Source organism: Tursiops truncatus, chromosome 14 (assembly GCF_011762595.2).
Source record: "Tursiops truncatus isolate mTurTru1 chromosome 14, mTurTru1.mat.Y, whole genome shotgun sequence".
Lineage (NCBI taxonomy): Eukaryota > Metazoa > Chordata > Mammalia > Artiodactyla > Delphinidae > Tursiops > Tursiops truncatus.
In genome coordinates this window covers 45,377,726-45,397,304 of record NC_047047.1, presented here as the reverse complement: position 1 = coordinate 45,397,304, position 19,579 = coordinate 45,377,726, and the positions used below count along the sequence as shown (strand labels likewise).

General features: G+C 37.5%; 1 long non-coding RNA gene across 1 annotated transcript in view; it reads right to left on the bottom strand.

Annotated features, from left to right (window-relative positions):
• Nucleotides 1-19,579, bottom strand: part of LOC141276338 (uncharacterized) — a 546,316-nt gene that overhangs the window by 82,562 nt on the left and 444,175 nt on the right. The window contains exons 5-6 of the long non-coding RNA XR_012325701.1: nucleotides 6,904-6,983; nucleotides 1,919-1,971 (exon numbers count right to left, since the gene is read on the bottom strand). This is a non-coding gene — a long non-coding RNA (uncharacterized lncRNA). The remainder of the gene's footprint in view (nucleotides 1-1,918; nucleotides 1,972-6,903; nucleotides 6,984-19,579) is intronic.

Sequence of the window (19,579 nt, the reverse complement as noted above, 5' to 3'; positions counted from 1 at the left end):
AAGGGCCTGGAATGTATAGTTTTTCTCAGGAAAAGGTTTGTTTTAGAGAAGGTGGTATGGTAGGAGGAAACAGGTAAATTTTAGAGACACTAGAAAGGCCTTCCTGCTTCTAGAATTATTCTCTCCTCCTCATTAATGGCGGAAAATGTTTGATTCCACAGTGGAAAATTTCCTGAAGTGGAAATATCAGAAAGAAACACAGTGATATAATAAATTCCTACTCTCTAGTGTAAATAATTGCTGACAGAGCCTCCCTTCAGAATAGATTTTAAAGACATGGAAGTGATTAATGACAGGGATAAGGGGATCAAGAGAAAGGACACTTTTTCCAGAAAAAAAGGGCCTCCAAAAGTTAGCCAAATCACTGTGCTGAAAGTCAGTTGACCAGTGGCAATTTTCTTGGACCTGATTTAGGACATCATTTTCCTTACTCTACAAATTGGAGAATATTTTTTTTAATGTAATTTTTCATTTAGAAAAATGAAAATAAAAGGGAAGAGGTTTTTTTTCTCCTGAAACTATCACTAGTTTCCCATAATACTAATGGTTTGAATAAAAAGAAGTAAATTTCAAATGTAGTAAGAAATTCAGAATAATTTACAAAGAAGCATAGGCAAACATAATCACATACATTCTGATGAACAAATGAAAAGAATTCTGGAATTTTCTTCAGTAGAAAATGTTAGGAGGATAATACCTTCTCAGTTGATGAGGTCTTTTATGGGGAAAAAAAACACAAGGAGAAAAATCAAGTGATTTAAGATTTCTTTTCTATCTCAGTGCAATATAACTTGGAAACCTCTACCTCTCTGCTTTTATCATTATAAAGAAGGAATTAAAATTCTCCTTTCCATTGTTTCAAATTCTTTATCATGACTTTCGTCATATTTTACTTTTTTATTATGAAGCTTACTGTAATTACTTGCTATACGGCAGTTATACTTAGATTTTAGTGTGGAAAAGAAAACTCAGGAACTTATCTAAGAGATTCTGAGGCCCATGCCCAGATAGTTTAATTTTAAGACTTTCTGAAATAGTCCAGAAATCTGCATTTCGTTAATTATCCAAGTAATTCTCCTGTAAGTGGTCAATAGGATCCACTTTGAAAGACTGATGGCCTCACTGATTTTTCTCAACTGCTTAGAACATCTTTCTTGATGATTATAGTTCCAAGGGAAGACTCCTAGGTCCTTGAGAAAGACATTCCTGGGTTGTACATGATTTATATCTCAAAAGGAATGAAGAAGGAATTTACAGTTCCAGGTTTCTCTAAGAAAAGGGAAGTCAGGGGCCTATAGTCAGGAAGACACCTGTCAAAAGTTTAGTCAAGCTGGTGAGATTAGTAAGGCTGGCTCTCTAGGTCACTCCTGCTTCCCTTCTTGCCTCTGCTCTCTGCCTCTTTGCCTTGACAAGGAGCCAATCTGCTCACTTGGCCGGGACTCAGGTTCCTCTCCATTTTTAAGTCTCAACCTTCAGAGTTGTGACCTGGCATTTCCACTGTGATTCCACAGCTCCCATTAATTCTCCTTAGCAAGAAAATCTCCAAAAGTGGAATTTGCCTACTCAAATGTGACGATGAATAATCACTGTTAATGATGAGTCCTTTACCAGCAGATCTTTAACCTCCATACAGTTGAGTAAATTAAACTTGGAGAGTTTCTACTGAAGAAAATTTGAAAGCTAATGTATTATATGCTGCCTAAAACTGCTGATTCTGTGACAATAGCAGATAGTCATTCTCTGCTGGCACGATTCAGTGTCTTCAGGAAGATACAGACCATGCTCTTTATATAATCACCATAATGACTAGAATAAATGGAAGATATTTTAATGATGACAGATGTAATTTTCTTTCAGCTCCTTCAAAGATAAAAAATTTTGAGATTATTGCAAAATAAAATATAAATAGTTACGTAACAGTCTCGGTAGGGTGGCGGGTTGGAGGCAGCATGTTCAAATGCCAATTGGATGCTGAAAGAATAAAACAAAACAATAAAATTATTATAAACCATCTACGCAAACATGACCGTCAAGGAAACCTAAGCCAAGAACAGTCCAGTTTTTCAAAATATCTTAGTGCTTTTCTCCTTTCACTGGAGGTTTCTTTCTTGCAGAAAGGTAATAAAATGATTATAATTTGAGATTGAGATGAATTATCAATTCATCAGAGGGTATGTTTAATGTGATATACTTGCACTAATGGTATGTGCTTTCTAATTAGGGAGCTATTCTCAAGGCAGGAAAAAATTCATTTTCTCAATAAAAATATTTTACACCCAAGATATGGTTTCTTAAAAAACTTAATGAGCTTTGAGGCTGACATTACAGCAATTAAAATATGAGTGAAAGAATAAGCCTGTCTTGTTGAGCAATTTGGATGATTGGAGATATTTCCTTTATCATACAGAACATAGGTCACATTTTATACTATTTGCAAGAATCTGCAATTTACCTCAAGGGAAAAGAAAGCTAATTTTCATAAAGTGACAATGGTGCTCTCTAGCTTTGGCTCTTAAACAAATATTGTATTCACTCAGGAAGTGAATATTTCTTGCAGTGGGTTAATAGAGGTTTTGCAGAAGTCTGGTGAATTTCAAGGAGGCAAATTTTACAATTTACAGTGCAAGTGATTATAACTATTTAGTGATTAATGGGGCAGAACTGACCTTTTTCAAAAATTGGGCAATAGCATTCTAGAATCAGTAAGCTTTTCTCGGTGGATGCTTTCACCTGAGTTTGAGAGAAACTAGGTAAGCTCACTGACTTTTCCATATGTTAATCCAATAAACACTTATGAAACACTACACTGTAAAGAGCATCTAATTAGACATAGGTACACATAGATGGATACCAGGCTAAAGAATTTGGATTTTATCTTAAAATGAAGCTCTTGATTACCCCAACTCTATTACTTGCTTCCTACTCAGTTGTCTACACCTCAATAAATGTCACATTTATCCACCTGGTTACTCAAGTCCAAAACTACAGAATTGTCCTTAATCCATAATTGTCCTTCATTCCTCTCTAGGCCTGACACTTCTATAGTCAATCTACTAGCAAGATCTATTGATAATGCCCTCAAAAGGTATCCTGATTCTGCCCAGTTCTCTCCAGTTCCACAGTCACCAGCCTAATCCAAACCACCCTCATTTCTAACCCAAATTATACTAATAATTTATTTACGAATCTCCCTGTTTATATTCTTGTCCTTTCTCTTATAATCCATTTTCCACCCAACAGTCACAGGAATAGTTTTAAAGACATAAAGCAAATCATATTACTACCCTGCTAAATGCTTTCTAAAATTTCTCCTTTGCATTTAGAATAAAAGAGAAAAACAAACACCATATGCTAACACATATATATGGAATCTAAAAAAAAAAAAATGTTCTGATGAACCTAGGGGCAGGACAGGAATAAAGACACAGACATAGAGAATGGACTTTAGGACATGGGATGGGGAAGGGTAAGCTGGGACGAAGTGAGAGAGTGACATGGACATATATACACTACCAAATGTAAAATAGATAGCTAGTGGGAAGCAGCAGCATAGCACAGGGAGATCCGCTCAGTACTTTGTGACCACCTAGGGGGTGGGATAGGGAGGACAGGAGGGAGACGCAAGAGGCAGGAGATATGGGAACATATGTATATGTATAACTGATTCACTTTGTTATAAAGCAGAAACTAACACACCATTGTAAAGCAATAATACTCCAATAAAGATATTAAAAAAATCGAATCATTTTATCATAATACTCCAATAAAGATATTAAAAAAATCTAATCATGTTATCACGGTCTGCATTATCCCACATGATTTGATCCCTGTCCACTTTCCCAATCTTATATTTTACCATTCTTTTTTCATTTCTCACTTTCCCTGGTTCATAGTGACCTTCTTTGAATTTCTGAAACAGGCTAAGTATATTCCTCCTTCAGAACTTCTGCCTGGACAACCTTGTAGCCTAATCCATGACAGAATGTCCCTTTCCCATTATTCAAGTCTTTGAGCAAATGTTCCCTTTATAAATAGTTATTCCCTAATGATCTCATGTTCTTAAATTTCCTACCCCGTAGTTACATATATAAACTTCAAGACACATTCCATCACTGTTTCCCCCCTCTCAGAGCATGAGTCACTACCTCTAATAATCTTGTTTGCTTGTTTTCTTGTTTGACTTTTGTCCCCCATTAAATTGTAGGATCCAGAGGTCAGGGTGCTAATCTGTCTTGTTCACAAATATTCCAAGTGCTTAAAATACCACCTGGCACATATGTAAAAAATTAAAACAGAAACCTCAATTAAATAGAGTCAGGAGACCCAAGGGGGAGGTCTCACACCCTGCCATGATGGCAGAACTCTAAAGAGAAGACTCCTCTTCTTTCCTGTCAAGGATAGGGGCTTTTTGCAATCTTCCCTTTTAATCGACTTGGAGGAAACACTTCTCCAGTTTGGGGATGAATCTCTTCCAGTCCAAATTGACAGTGCAGCCACACTCTCTCTGCTCAACCTCACTGCTATTAAACAGCCACTGCCTTGGAATACTAAAACCGTTCAAATAGTGGGGATCTTTAATGAATCTCAAGAGGTTCCTGTCTCTGAACATATCCCCTTTTGCTTAGGCCCTTTGAGAGATACACATCATTTTCTCCTTAGTTCCTTCAATCTTATCCATTCATTAGGCCAAGACTTCTCAGAGAATTAGCATGCCAGAATTTCTTTCTCCCAAAGCGGGGAAATAATTTTAGAAATTGAAAATAGGTAGCAAAGTAACCTACCAGATGAATTAAATGACCCTTTGATATTTTTTGTTTGTTTTATCTCTGACAGTACTAGAGCTGTCTGGAAACACTGATCATTTGTCTCTAATGAATCAGCTACCACTTTCCTTATGGGCAAAATATGCACCTGATGTTGGCAAAATTCACAGTGCACCTCCCATCAAAATTCAAATAGGCCTTTTAAAACCTCTTCCCAGAATAAACCAATACCTTATAAATAAAGAAGCCCTTCCAGGCATAACGCTCATAATAGAAGATTACAAGTCTCAAGGCCTCATTATCCCTTGTACTAGTCTCTGTAAAACTTCCATTTTACCAGTGAGAAAACCTAAAAGTCGAGGGTGGAAATTTGTCCAGGAACTCTGAGCAATAAATAATGCTGTTAGCCGTGGACACCTTATTGTTCCTAATCATCATACCATAGTAACTTCCATTCCCACTGAAAGTAAATTCTTTAGTGTAACTGATTCATGCAAGGTATTCCCTAGTATGCCAGCTGATGAAGTTAGCCAATATCATTTTATCTTCACTTGGGGAAAAAAAAAATTCACCTGGACAGTAATGCCCCAGGGTTATACAGAGAGCCCTTTTTATTGCTCTCAAATCCTGAAGGCTATTCTAGATCACATAAAGCTCCCTAGAGATTACAGTTTGTTGCAATATATGGATGATTTGCTTCTTTTCCCTCCTTCTCAAGCCTCCTCACAGGAAGACAGCATCCACTTGCTAAAGATTTAGCCTTAAAGGGACATAAGGTCACCAAAGAAAAACTGCAGTTTGCCCAAACCGTGGTTTGATATTTATGGCATCTGATATCAGAACCAGTGCTACACCTAGATCCAGAAATAATTCATTGTGTCCTGAGTTTCCCAAAACTAAGTGCCAACTGCAAGGTTTTCTCAGGCCAGTTGATAATTTTGAAGTCCATTTTCAGCAATAATCTATTTCCACCCTCTATACGTTTTACTCAACAGTAACAAACTTGACCCAATTTTATGGGAAGAACAGGACAACATAGCCTTCAAGGCCTTAAAGGAAAGTTTGATGATCCCCCTCCTCCTTTCCCCCTACCCCCCCACCACATCCTTGAGCATCCCAATTAGTAGATTCCCTTTTTCCTTTTTGTATTTGAAAAGGAAGGGAATGCCTTTGGGTCACTCACCCAAAACACAAGGCCTACCATCAATCCATAGGGTACTGTAAGCCAGCAGCTAGACCCTGTGGCATGGGGATATCCCCCTTGCTTTAGAGTCATTATGGCCACTGCCTTTTCGGGTAAGGCCACCAAGAAAATTGTTGTGGTATACACTTTAACCACATTTGTACTTCATGCAGTAGAAGCTCTCCTGAGTTCTCATCACACTCAACATTTCTAGGTAGCCCCCTCACCTACTATAAAGTCTTTTTGTTAACTGCCCCTTACATAATTCTTTTACATCATATAATAACCTTAACCCTGCTACTCTTCTCCCCTATCGCCAACAAAGTATGTCAGGACTGCTTAATACTGACAGGTCACCTCCTGACTCCTCATAATGACCTACAGGAAATTCCATTGGGTAATGTTGACTTATTGTTCACTGGTGGTTCTTATTATAAAGTGACAGTAACAAATATTGTGCTGACTATGCTATTACAATTCCTTTTGATTATGTTGAGGCAGTATCTTTACCTATGGCTACTTCAGCTCAATAGGCTGAATGATATCCTCTTACATGGGCTTGTACTTTAGCCAAGGACAAAACTGTCAATATTTATATTAATAGTAGATATGCTATATGTGCATTAAACCATTGGTCTACTGACAGAATGATAGCATTCATGAATCAATATAGGTGGGAAAATATTAACAAGGCCACAAACAGTGCCTACATCACTTGATCCACTTATCCAAAGTACAACCCAGGGAAGCCTGTTCGTACTGCTCCCAGACATTATAAACTGCCTAATGGACTATTTGAGGTCTGGAAAATGGATTTCATGCAGATTCCTCTTTCTCATGGTGATGGGCTGCACCCCAGAAACCTGCAAGCCCTGTACTTGCCCAGCCTCAAACCCAAGAAAGAGCCCAGTGTCAGCAACAGAAACATCAACGATTGAACGGATAGGGGGATCTTACCTGTCTGAAGCAAGGTCCTGGAGCGACACCCCACACCATGTGTGGCAGACAGCAAGCAGGACATGGCAGCAGTCTTTGCTCTGGGGGGAGGGAAGCACAGGGGAGAGGGAGGTTACCAGTTATAGGGGGAATTAACATCAGGTTAGCTCATTGGTTGTCTGGGAAACCAGCAGAGAAGCATGTCCCTCACTGCCCTTTTGATAAGCTATCATGGTAGAGATGTTCTGATCTAAAGATCCACTCACTCACTACCTGGGGTTAAGGGTAAGTATGTAGGCATTTACTGATGAGTTTCTCTGATTAAGAGGGAAGGTCAGTCATGTGAGTAGGGTGTAGGTGAAGAAGGGACTGGTCAAGCAGGGGATGTACAGAGAGCAAGAGAACAGCCGTCTTGGGTGGCCTGATCATACATATGGATATAAACGTTTTAGTCATGGTCTGTATGTTTTCACATTGGACTAAACCTTCCCTTGCAGGCAGACTACTGCCTCTTTTGTGGCTCAAGTCCTTTGGACAAAGATTATCTTTACCTGGGAAACTCCTCTTGAACTTCATAGTAATGGAGGAACACATTTTTACTGGCCAGGTGCTTCAACAAGTCTCCACTGTTTGGCTGGTTTTACAACACGTTCATTGTACTTACTACCCTTGATCCTCTGGGTTAGCTGAACACACTAATAGCATTACTAAGACTCAAATGGCAAAATTTGTGGAGGCCCTCTAAATACCTTGGCCAAAAGCATTGCCATTTGTCTTTCTAAATCTCAGATCCACCCCTTTTGGAACTCAAAACTCTTACACTTTGAGATAGTCACAGGATCCCCAATGCCTTGTATCCTGCTTCTTTTGACCCACAAGTGATAAAAGGAGATTGCAAAGGCCTAACTGCTTCTATTAAAAATAACCATGTTTTACGGTTTGAAAGGATACACGCACCCCAATGTTCACTGCAATGCTGTTTACAATAGCCAAGACCTGGAAGCAACCTAAATGTCCATCAACAGATGAATGGATAAAGAAGATGTGGCACATATATACAATGGAATATTACTCAGCTAGTAAAAAGAAGAAAATAATACCATTTACAGCAACATGGATGGACCCAGAGATTATCATACTAAGGGAAGTAAGACAGACAAAGACAAATATCACATGATATCGTTTATATGCAGAATCTTAAAAAAATGATACATATGAATTATTTACAAAACAAAAAACAGACTCACAGACTTAGACAACAAACTTATGGTTACTTAGGGGAAGGGTGGGAGGGAAGGATAGATTGGGAATTTGGGATTGACATGTACACACTGCTATATTTAAAACAGATAACCAACAAGGACCTACTGTATAGCACAGGGAACTCTGCTCAATACTATATAATAACCTAAATGGGAAAAGAATTTGAAAAAGAATAGATACATGTATATGTATAACTGGATCACTTTGCTGTACACCTGAAACTAACACAACATTGTTAATCAACTATATTCCAATATAAAATTTAAAAAAAACAAACATGTTTTGGTGGAGCAGTCTTTTCACAGTGTGCCCTCAGGAGACACATCTGTTATCATCTATTGGAAAAGACATCTCTAGAACTCTGTTCAACCTAACTGGAAAGGCCCCTATCAAGTACTGCTAAGCAACCCTTGTGCCATCAAACTCCAAGGAATAAACTCTGTATTCACGTGACACACCTAAAGAAGCTGCCGAAACCTGACTAGAACTGCACATCATCTGGTGACCTGAAAGTAAAGTTTTTCAAGAATTAAAGCAGACAACATCTGATGAGACAGTTTTCCCAAGATATCCAGACTAAGCCTGTTGGAAGTTTGTTGCCAAATGTTTGATAATGATGTAATGCTTCAGATAAACTCCGATGTCTATAATCTGATAACATTGGACTTTAGATTTTAAAAATGTATAATATCTGAGAGTTGTCCTTCCTACCTCTCCTTGTTACTCAAATGTGATCTTAATAGGTTTCCAATCTGTGCACTTTCCTTACTACATGAGACACTACATCCAAGAAAGGTCCTTCCTTACAATGAGTGACAAAAAGCCTCTGAAACTAGAAAACCTGACTCTTGATCAGTGATGCTTTCAGAGAAAGATCTGGCTCAAGACAGGGAAATGTTAAAAATTAATAAATAGAAACTTGACTTAAATAGAGCTGGGAGACAAGGAGGATCTCTTGCACTGTGATGATAGCAGAGCCTCACATAAAGAAGAAAGACTCCTCTGCTTTCCTGGGAAGGACTTGGTCAATTAAAAGCCATGGACTCTTTGTGTACTAGAGCCCTCCTGACTTCTCCCCTCTGTAAACACTTTCTCCTTCCCTTGCCATGTGGGGACTTGCACATTGTTTGACAGAGTTGCAGACCCTGGCTTGCAATTCTCTGCTGATCCTGAATAAATTCATCTTCGCTGAGAAATATCTAAAGTCTATTTCAGGTCAACACATAGTAGGCATTTGATATGAATTTGTCCTAATAAGAAATAGAAAGCCAAAAGTAATTATTCAGAAGAAAAGTATCACGTTAACATCAGTCTAACAGCTTAACTCCCTAAAGACCTGATGTTGGGAGGCAATAGAGTGGTTAAGAACCTCAGACTTCGGAGCCAGAAAAGTCTGTGTTTGGGTTCTAGTTCTGACACATTCTAGTCGTTGACCTTGTAACAAGTTGTTAAACCTTCCTGACTTAATTTCCTCATTTTTAAGATGAAGATGAAAATACCATTTCATTGGATTACTGAGAATTAAAAGAACTAGTAGTATATAAAGTGTTTAGCACAAAGTCTCACATTAAGGACTTGGAAATTATTCTTATATTGTTATTCCACTTTTTAAATGTTTCCAACATTCTTTCCTATGTAACCTGTCACTAAGCAAGGTTAAAAGCAATCCACAAGAGTTCATTGCATACTTATTGTTGGAATAATGGTGAAAAATGGGGTAATAGTAGAGGAGAAGTAGGAGGAAGGATTTGGAAAAGCCTTAATGAGAATTCTGTTTCAGAAACCACTGCCATCTCCTTAAAAGAGCCTTTCAAGAGCAGTAGATCTAATCTTTACTTAAAGGTGCTTCTGGCAAACCTTCTGAAAGAGATTGTGGGTCCCCTCAATCTCCTCCCTGCATTGAGAAAATCATTGTGCCATCAATTCTCTCGTCACATGTTGACAGCTTACTCTATGGGGCTGTTAATGGAGTAACAAAGGCAGGGACAGGGAGAGGTAAAGGACAGGCATTTTTTACGGTAAGACCAAAACTAATCGCTCCCCAGAGCAAACAGGGGCCCATGTGGAAATGCAATGAATTGAGAAAATCCTCAGCAAAATATTTTTTTTAAAGGCAGAAAAAGACCACCAAATATTTTGGTTTTTCTATTGGAAGCAGTTTCGATTTGCAACCTGATAAGAGGTAGGATAGAATCATAACTAGGAGTTAATGATACAAAAGACAGCTTTAATGGTGGTAAATGGTTCAGTTGGTGATTTCTTACTACCAAGTCACCAACACCATTCCTCCAGATAGGGAATCTCTAACCTGACAGTGATGGAGGACAAGAGCACTCAAAGCTTAGCTTCCTTAGTGCTGGTTGCCATGACGACAACCTCATAGAACCTTTCATTCCACAACTAGGCAAAGTCTGCCGCTTTTGAATCAAAATTAGCTTATTTCATTTTCATTTGAGTCAGATCTAACCAAATTCTTACATGCCTTGTCTGAAACAATTGTTTTGGTCTTCGTATAACATGATTTTTTTAATGAAATAAAAACAACTGCTCCCCCCACCCTGCTTCACCTCCCAGAGTTTGTTATAGTGCTAGATCCCAGAAACTGAGGAAATACGTCATAGAATGACCTGTAAAGTCTGAATTGTTCAAAAATCAGCAACAATTTTAGACCAACCTAGATATAGGTTACTGTATATGTACAAATTTTGTACAGATTAATGAAAAAATACAGGTTTCACTTTTATATTTAAATTGAAAAATGACAACTAAATATTTTTTTCCTAGAAGAAAAGAAAAATCTGATCAAAGAAAGACTTCTTAATATCAATTACTTTTGCCTCTATGTGGGCATGCAAGACACTAACCAGAATAGAAAAATAATTTTTAATTATCCACGAAAGTACAAATAAGCATAATAAATCCAGCATTGTTAGCCCTCAGCCTTCACCCAGTACTACTGCTGCCCCACCAGGTTAAAGTGCCATAACTTTGTTAATCTCACGAGCAAATAAAATTAATAAGTGACAAAGGTATTCTTAAACTACTGTTCCCAGTACAGCAGGAAGAGGGAATATACTGAATTATTTTAAAGCTAAAAAAATATATATGCATTTATTTATTCACTGACATATTTAACACTTGTTATTTTTTAAAATTAATTAATTTATTTATTTGTCTGCGTTGGGTCCCCGTTGCTGCGTGCAGGCTTTCTCTAGTTGTGGCAAGCAGGGGCCACTCGTTGCAGCACGCGGACCTCTCATTGCGGTGGCCTCTCCCATCGCAGAGCACCAGCTCTAGGTGAACGGGCTCAGTAGTTGTGGCTCGTGGGCTCTAGAGCGCAGGCTCAGTAGTTGTGGCGCACGGGCCTAGTTGCTCCGCGGCATGTGGGATCCTCCCAGACCAGGGCTCGAACCCATGTCCCCTGCACTGGCAGGCAGATTCCCAACCACTGTGCCACCAGGGAAGCCCAACACTTGTTATTGATACTAACCATGTGCTGGGCACTGAGCTGAGTCCTGAGTGTATGAAGATACAGTTCTTTTCCTAAAGGAGCATGCTGTCTAATATAAAGCTAGACCAGTAAACAAAGGACTACATATGATAATGCTAATATGAGGCTTTGAGAAGGAAGATACAGTGATGGCCTGACATACATGCACTTTCCACCCAGGGCTTTGCACAGGGAGTGTTTAGACTGATGCCTGAATGGAGAGTAGAAGTTTAACCAATGTTTGACCAGTAGACAATCAGTAGAGGGCTATTTCAGAGTGAGAAGCATGTGCACAGCCAAGAGGTGTGAAGGAACAAAATGAAGTCACTTCTAGGGGCACCAAGAGATATGAGAGGAAACACAGCTGGAGAAGTGGACAAGACGCCATGTCACAAAGGGCCTTGTATGCACACAAATATGAATGCTATGGACTAGGCAATGGAGAAATATTGGAAAGTTTAAGAAGTGGAGTAATATGATCTAATTTGCGTTTTAGAATCATAATTCTTGGTGTCAATGGTAAGACATCATGGTGGATAAAGTGGAGAAGGAGAAGGCTAGAGCAAAGGAGACCCTCTGAAGTGTTATTACAATAGTCTATGTGACAGGTGACAAGAACCAATTCAGATGGAGATGGAGAGGAGGGAATAAATGCAAGAAATAGTCAAGAAAAGTGACTGATAGGATTTAGACTAAAAAGTTTCAAGGAGCAAAAGAAAAGGAAATTATAGGCTACACCTAGGCTATTGAGTTTTGGTGTTTTGGTAAATGATGGTACCACTAGCTGTGCATTAGAGGTACAGTTAGGAACACATTCTGGACAACCTGAACTTGAGATGTCAGGGAAACAAAGATACACTGGAGATCTACTGGATCTCAGTAGAAAGTTTGATTCAGAGACACAGACGTAGGTAGTATCAAATGTACCTAATACTGAACTCCAGAAAGAACAACCAGAAAGATTATACAGGGAAAAAACAAGGGCTAAGACAGAAATGTGGGATCCATAGATATTAAAGAAATCAGAAGAGAAAGAGGATTCAGCAAAGGTTAGAAAAAGGATTTAAGAGAAAAAAGTAAGTTTAGATAGTGTGAAAGAAAGCCATGGAAGCAGTTGGAACTCACACTGAGGATATCTCAAAGCTGATATGCCACAATGGGTAATTGTGACCTGCACATGTCCTCACAGTGTTCCCATACTAAACACACTGCAAAGTAACATTTCATTTACCATCTGAAGAAGCAAACATAGTTTATGGCTCAGTCTCCCACCATGGGTCTGAAATCTTTGCACAAAAATAGTAACTCCAAGCTTTTCAACTGCTGAGCCAGTGTACTTTATTAGGTCTGGCAGTAGGCTAGAATTGTGGGCACCTGCATTCTAGTCTTACTTATGATATAAAAAGCTTTATACTAACACATAACTTCTCTGTTACCTGCATTCTCTGTGGATTTCTTTCCATTCTTTAGACACCCTAGAAAATGGACAGTTGATAAGTCAAGAAGGGTTATTAGGATTTTCCTGGTAATAACTCTAGTTTAAAGGTCTTAGAAATTTTATGATAATATAATTAAAACAGAGATAGTATGGGACATATTTATTCACTGATAATTTGGCACGCTGCTCCTCCATGCTAACTATTCCTTTTCCCATAGAAATAATTTAGACAAACTAATAAGTAATAAAAATAATGAGGAAGAAAAAAGTAGTTGTCTCAAAACTGAAGCACTGTCATTCAAGTCCTCAATTAAATATAATTAAATGCCTTTTGTTCAGGCATTTGACCATCTACCCTCTATTACCTTTTCCCTTTTCACTACATTTATTTCTCATCACTTTCTACCTAAATCTCTCCACTCATGAAAAGTTAACCTGTTAATATTCCTCTCCTACCAAACCTTATCTTCTTTGTATACATTCTTTGGGTAGATGATCTCTTTTGTGTGGAATCTCTACCCAATGGGTCAGTCAACTTTCCAATAGGAAGTCAAAAACATAAAGTTGACCAGATGTAACAGACAGGATGCACCAGGTTATGCTGAAGTAACAAATAACCCCAACATTTCAGTGGCTTACAACAGCAAAGGTATATTTCTCACCCAGACTACATTTCCATTGTGGTTTGGCTGGGGGCCTGCTCCATGAACTTTTCACTCTGGATCCAGGTGAGCAGTGTCTATATGGTATTTTCTCAGTTATGGTAGCAAATAAAAAGAAAACCTTGCAAAGAACAAAGTGGTTCTTAAAATCCTTGCCTGAAAGATAAATTTTTTAGCCAAAGAAAATTACACAGTCCAAATTGACTTCATTGTGGCAGGAAAGTGTATTTCACCAAGGGAGTGAAGTGTTGATAATAAAAAGTAATTAAACTTAGCACACATCTTTTCTTGCTCTTCTTTTAGGGTTTTGTTTTCTTTTGTTTAACTTATCCTACTTGCTCTTTCAAGTACGCTATTCCTGATCTATTGTATTCTACCCTTACTATTGGATAAAAAAAATATCTTGTCATATGCCTCTTTGTGAATTCTATTTGCTATTTTACAAATTACCAGGTCATGTGTTTTGTGCAATATTTTAATAAGTGTATGGATGTGCTTTCCATAAAGATTTATAAATGGAGCTTGTATGTTAATTATATTTAGCCTTTGTCCATCACAAGTTTTTATGAATTGTTGATTTCACTTAAAATTCATAAATTAAATTGTATTTAGTATTATTTTAGTCATGTATTTTTAAAATAATTTTTGTTTTATGTTGGAGTATAGTTGATTAATAATGTGTAAGTTTCAGGTGTACAGTAGAGTGATTCATTTACACATATACACGTATCTATTCTTTTTCAAATTTTTTCTCCATTTAGGTTATTACAGAGTATTGAACAGAGTTCCCTGTTCTATATATTAGGTCCTTGTTATTTATCTGTAAAATTTATATATAGCGATGTGTACATGTCAATCCTAAATTCCCAATCTATCCTTCCCCCAACTGACCCTTCCCCTCTGGTAACCAAAGTTTGTTCTCTAAGTCTGTGAATCTGCTTCTGTTTTGTAAATAAGTTCATTTCTTTCATATTTTTAAAATTCTGCATATAAGCAATATATGATATTTGTCTTTCTCCATATGACTTACTTCACTTAGTATGATAATCTCCAGGTCCATCCATGTTGCTGCAAGTGGCATTATTTCATTCTTTTAATGGCTGAGTAATAGTTCATTGTATATATGTACCCTACCTTCTTTATCAAACATTCCTCTGTCGATGGACATTTAGGTCACTTTCATATCTTGGCTATTGTAAACAGGGCTGCAATGAGCATTGGGGTGCATGTATCTTTTGAATTGTGGTCCTCTCTGGATATATGCCCAGAGATGGGATTCCTGGATCATGTGGTAGTTGTATTTTCAGTTTCTTAAGGAGCCTCCATACTGTTCTCTATACTGGCTGTACCAATTTACATTCCCACCAAAAGTGTAGGAGGGTTCCCTTTTCTCCACACCCTCTCCAGCACTTGTAGACTTTTTGATGATGGCCATTCTGACTGGTGAGAGATGATAACTCATTGTAGTTTTGATTTGCATTTCTCTAATAATTAGCGAGATTGAGCATCTTTTCATCTGCCTTTTGGCCAAATGTATGTCATCTTTAGAGAAATGTCTATTTAGTTCTTCTGTCCATTTTTTGATTGGGTTGATTGTTTTCATGTTTTTTTTCTTTTTCTTTTTGATATTCAGCTGCATGAGCTATTTGTAAATTCTGGAGATTAATCCCTTGTCAGTTACCTCATTTGCAAATATTTTCACCCATTCTGGGGTTATCTTTCCTTTTTTTTTAAAATCCAGCACTTTAAAAAAAATTTATTTATTTATTTATATTTGGCTGCATTGGGTCTTCGTTGCTGTGCATGGGCTTTCTCTAGTTGGCAGCGATCAGGGGCTACTCTTTGTTGCAGTGCACAGGTTTCTCATTGTGGTGGCTTCTCTTGTTGTGGAGCACGGGCTCTAGATATATGGGCTTCAGTAGTAGTGGCATACGGGCTCTAGATATATGGGCTTCAGTAGTAGTGGCATACGGGCTCAGTAGTTGTGGCTCGCAGGCTCTAGAGCTCAGGCTCAGTAGTTGCAGCGCATGGGCTTAGTTGCTCCACGGCATGTGGGGTCTTCCTGGACTAGGGCTTGAGCCCATGTCCCCTGCATTGGCAGGCAGATTCTTAACCACTGTGCCACCAGGGAAGTCTGGGTTCTCTTTTTGATTTGTTGTGGTTTCCTTTGTTGTGCAAGAGCTTTAGAGTAAAATTAGGTCCAATTTGTATATTTTTATTTTTATTCCCACTAGTCTCAGAGATGGATCAAAAAAGATACTGCTGCTATTTATTGTAAAAGACTGTTCTGCCTATGTTTTCCTCTAAGAGTTTTATAGTATCCAGTCTTACATTTAGGCATTTAATCAATTTTTAATTTATTTTTCTGTATGGTGTTAAAGAATGTTCTAACTTCATTCTTTTACACGTAGCTGTCCAGTTTTCCCAGCACCACTTATTGAAGAGACGTCTTTTCTCCATTGTACAGTCTTACCTCCTTTGTCATAGATTAATTGACCATAAGGGTGTGGGTTTATTTCTGGGGTTTCTATCCTGTTCCATAGGTCTATATTTCCATTTTTGTGCCAGTACCATACTATTTTGATGACTGTAGCTTTGAAGTATAGTCAGAAGTCAGGGAGCCTGATTCCTCCAGTTCTGTTTTTCTTTCTCAAGATTGCTTTGGTTATTTGGGGTCTTTTGTGTCTCCATACAAATTTTAAGATTTTTTTGTTCTAGCTCTGGGAAAAATGCCATGGATAATTTGATAGGGATTGCAATGAATCTGTAGATTGCTTTGGGTACTATAGTCATTTTCACAATGTTGATTCTTCCAATCCAAGAACATGGTCTATCTTTCTATCTGTTTGTGTCATCTTCGATTTCTTTCATCAGCATCTTATAGTTTTCAGAGTACAGAACTTTTGCCTCCTTAGCAATTTTATAAATAAAATACCCTAGGTATTTTATTCTTTTTGATGCAATTGTAAACGGATTGTTTCTTTAATTTCTCTTTCTGATCTTTTGTTGTTAGTGTATAGGAATGCAAGAGATTTCTGCGTATTAATTTTGTAACCTGAAACTTTACCAAATTCGTTGATGAGCTCTATAGCTTTCTGGTAGCATCTTTGGGATTTTCTACATATAGCAGCATGTGATCTGGAAAGAGTGACAGTTTTACTTCTTCTTTTCCAATTTGGATCCCCTTTATCTATATTCCCACTCTGATTGCTATGGCTAGGACTTCCAAATCTATGTTGAGTAAAAGTGGCGAGAGTGGACATTCTTCCCTTTTTCCTGATCTTAGAGGAAATGCTTTCAGATTTTCACCATTGATAATGATGTTAGCTCTACATTTGTCATATATCGCCTTTATTATGTGGGAATATGTCCCCTCTATGCCCACTTTCTGGAGAGTTTTTATCATAAATTGCTGTTGAATTTTGTCAAAAGCTTTTTCTGCATCTGTTGAGATGATCATATGGTTTTTATTCTTTAATTTGTTGATGTGGTGTATTACACTGATTAATTTGTGGATATTGAATAATCCTTGCATCCCTAGGATAAATCCCACTTGATCATGTTCTATGGTCCTTTTAATGTGTTGTTGGATTCTGTTTCCTAGTATTTTTTTGAGGATTTTTGCATCTATGTTCATCAGTGATATTGGTCTGTAATTTTCTTCTTTCATGGTATCTTTGTCTGGTTTTGGCATTAGGGTGATGGTGGCCTCATAGAATGGGTTTGAGAGTGTTCCTTCCTTTGCAATTTTTTGGAATAGTTTCAGAAATGTAGGTGTTACCTCTTCTCTAAATGTTTGATAGAATTCGCCTGTGAAGCCATCTGGTCCTGGACTCTTGTTTGTTGGGAGTTTTTTAATCAGTTCCAAATTCAGTACTTGTGATTGGTCTGTTCATATTTTCTAGTTCTTCCTGGTTCTGTCTTGGAAAGTTGTACCTTTCTAAGAATTTGTCCATTTCTGTCAGGTTGGCATATAGTTGCTTATAGTAGTCTCTTATGATCCTTTGTATTTCTGTGATGTATGTTGTAACTTCTTTTTCATTTCTAATTTCATTGATTTGAGTCCTCACCCTTTTTTTCTTGATGAGTCTGGCTAAAGAATTATAAATTTTGTTTATCTTGTCAAAGAACCAGCTTTTAGTTTCATTGATCTTTGCTATTGTGTTCTTCATCTCTATTTCATTTATTTCTGCTCTGATCATTATGATTTCTTTCCTTCTGCTAACTTTGGATTTTGTTGGTTCTTCTTTCTCTAATTGCTTTAGGTGTAAGGTTAGGTTGTTTATTTGAGATTTTTCTTGTTTCCTGAGGTAAGATTGTATTACTATAAACTTCCCTCTTAGAACTGCTTTTGCTGCATCCCATAGGTTTTGGATTGTTGTCCTTTTGTTTTCATTTTCCTCTTGCTATTTTTTTATTTCCTCTATGATGTCTTCAGTGATCCATTGGTTGTTTAGTAACATATTGTTTATCATCCATGTCTTTGTGTTTTCTATGTTTTTTTCTTCCTTGTAGTCAATTTCTAATCTCATGGTGTTGTGGTAGGAAAGGATGTTTGATATGATTTCAATTTTCTTAAGTTTATCAAGGCTCACTTCATGGCCTAGCACATGATCAAACCTGGAGAATGTTCCATGTGCACTTGAGAACAGTGTGCATTCTGCTGCTATTGGATGCAATGCTCTATAAAGATCAATTAAGTCCTTCTGGTCTAATATGTCATTTAAGGCCTGTGTTTCCTTATTGATCATCTATCTGGATGATCTGTCCTTTGATGAAAGTGGGATGTTAAAATCCCCCACTATTATTGTGTTACTCTTCATTTCTCCTTTTATGGCTATTAATATTTGCCTTATATATTGAGGTGCTCATATGCTGGGTGCATATATATTTACAATTGTTATATCATTTGAATTGATCCCTTGATCATTATGTAGTGCCCTACTTTGTCTCTTGTAACAGTCTTCATTTTAAAGTCTATTTCATCTGATATGACTACTGATACTCCAGCTTTCTTTTGATATCCTTTTGCATGGAATACCTTTTTCCATCCCCTCACTTTCAGTCTGTATGTGTCCCTAGATCTGAAGTGGGTCTCTTGTAGACAGTATGTGTACAGGTCTTGTTTTTGTATCCATTCAACCAGTCTATGTCTTTTGGTTGAACTATTTAATTCACTTATGTTTAAGGTAGTTATTGATATGTATTTTCTTATTGCCATTTTGTTAATTGTTTTGGATTTGTTTTTGTAGGTATTTTTTCTTCCCTTCCTCTTTTGTTCTCTTGTGATTTGATGACTAACTTTAGTGTTGTGTTCGGATTTCTTTTTCTTTTTTTATGTATGTATCTATTGTAGATTTTTGGTTTCCTGTTACCATGAAGTTTTGCTGTAGCAGTCTATATATAAAGAAGATTGTTTTAAGTTGCTGGTCTTTTAATTTTGAATGCATTTCCAATATCCTGTGTTTGTGGTCTCCTTGTCTCACAGTTGTGGGTTTTGGTATCATATTTGTGTGTAGATGATTTCCTACCCTTACTGTATGTTTGATTTTACTGGTGAGCTTTTCCATTTGTAGTTTGTTTCTAGTTGTGGCCTTATCTTTTCCACCAAGAGAAGTTCCTTTAGCATTTGTTGCAAAGCTGGTCTGGTGGTGCTGAATTTTCTTAGCTTATGCTTGTCAGTAAAGCTTTTGGTTTCTCTGTCATATCTGAATGGGAGCCTTGCTGCATAGAGTATTCTCGGTTGTAGGTTCTTCCCTTTCATCACTTTAAATCTATCGTGCCACTCCCTTCTGGTCTGGAGAATTACTGCTGAGAAATCAGCTGATTAACTTATGGGAATTC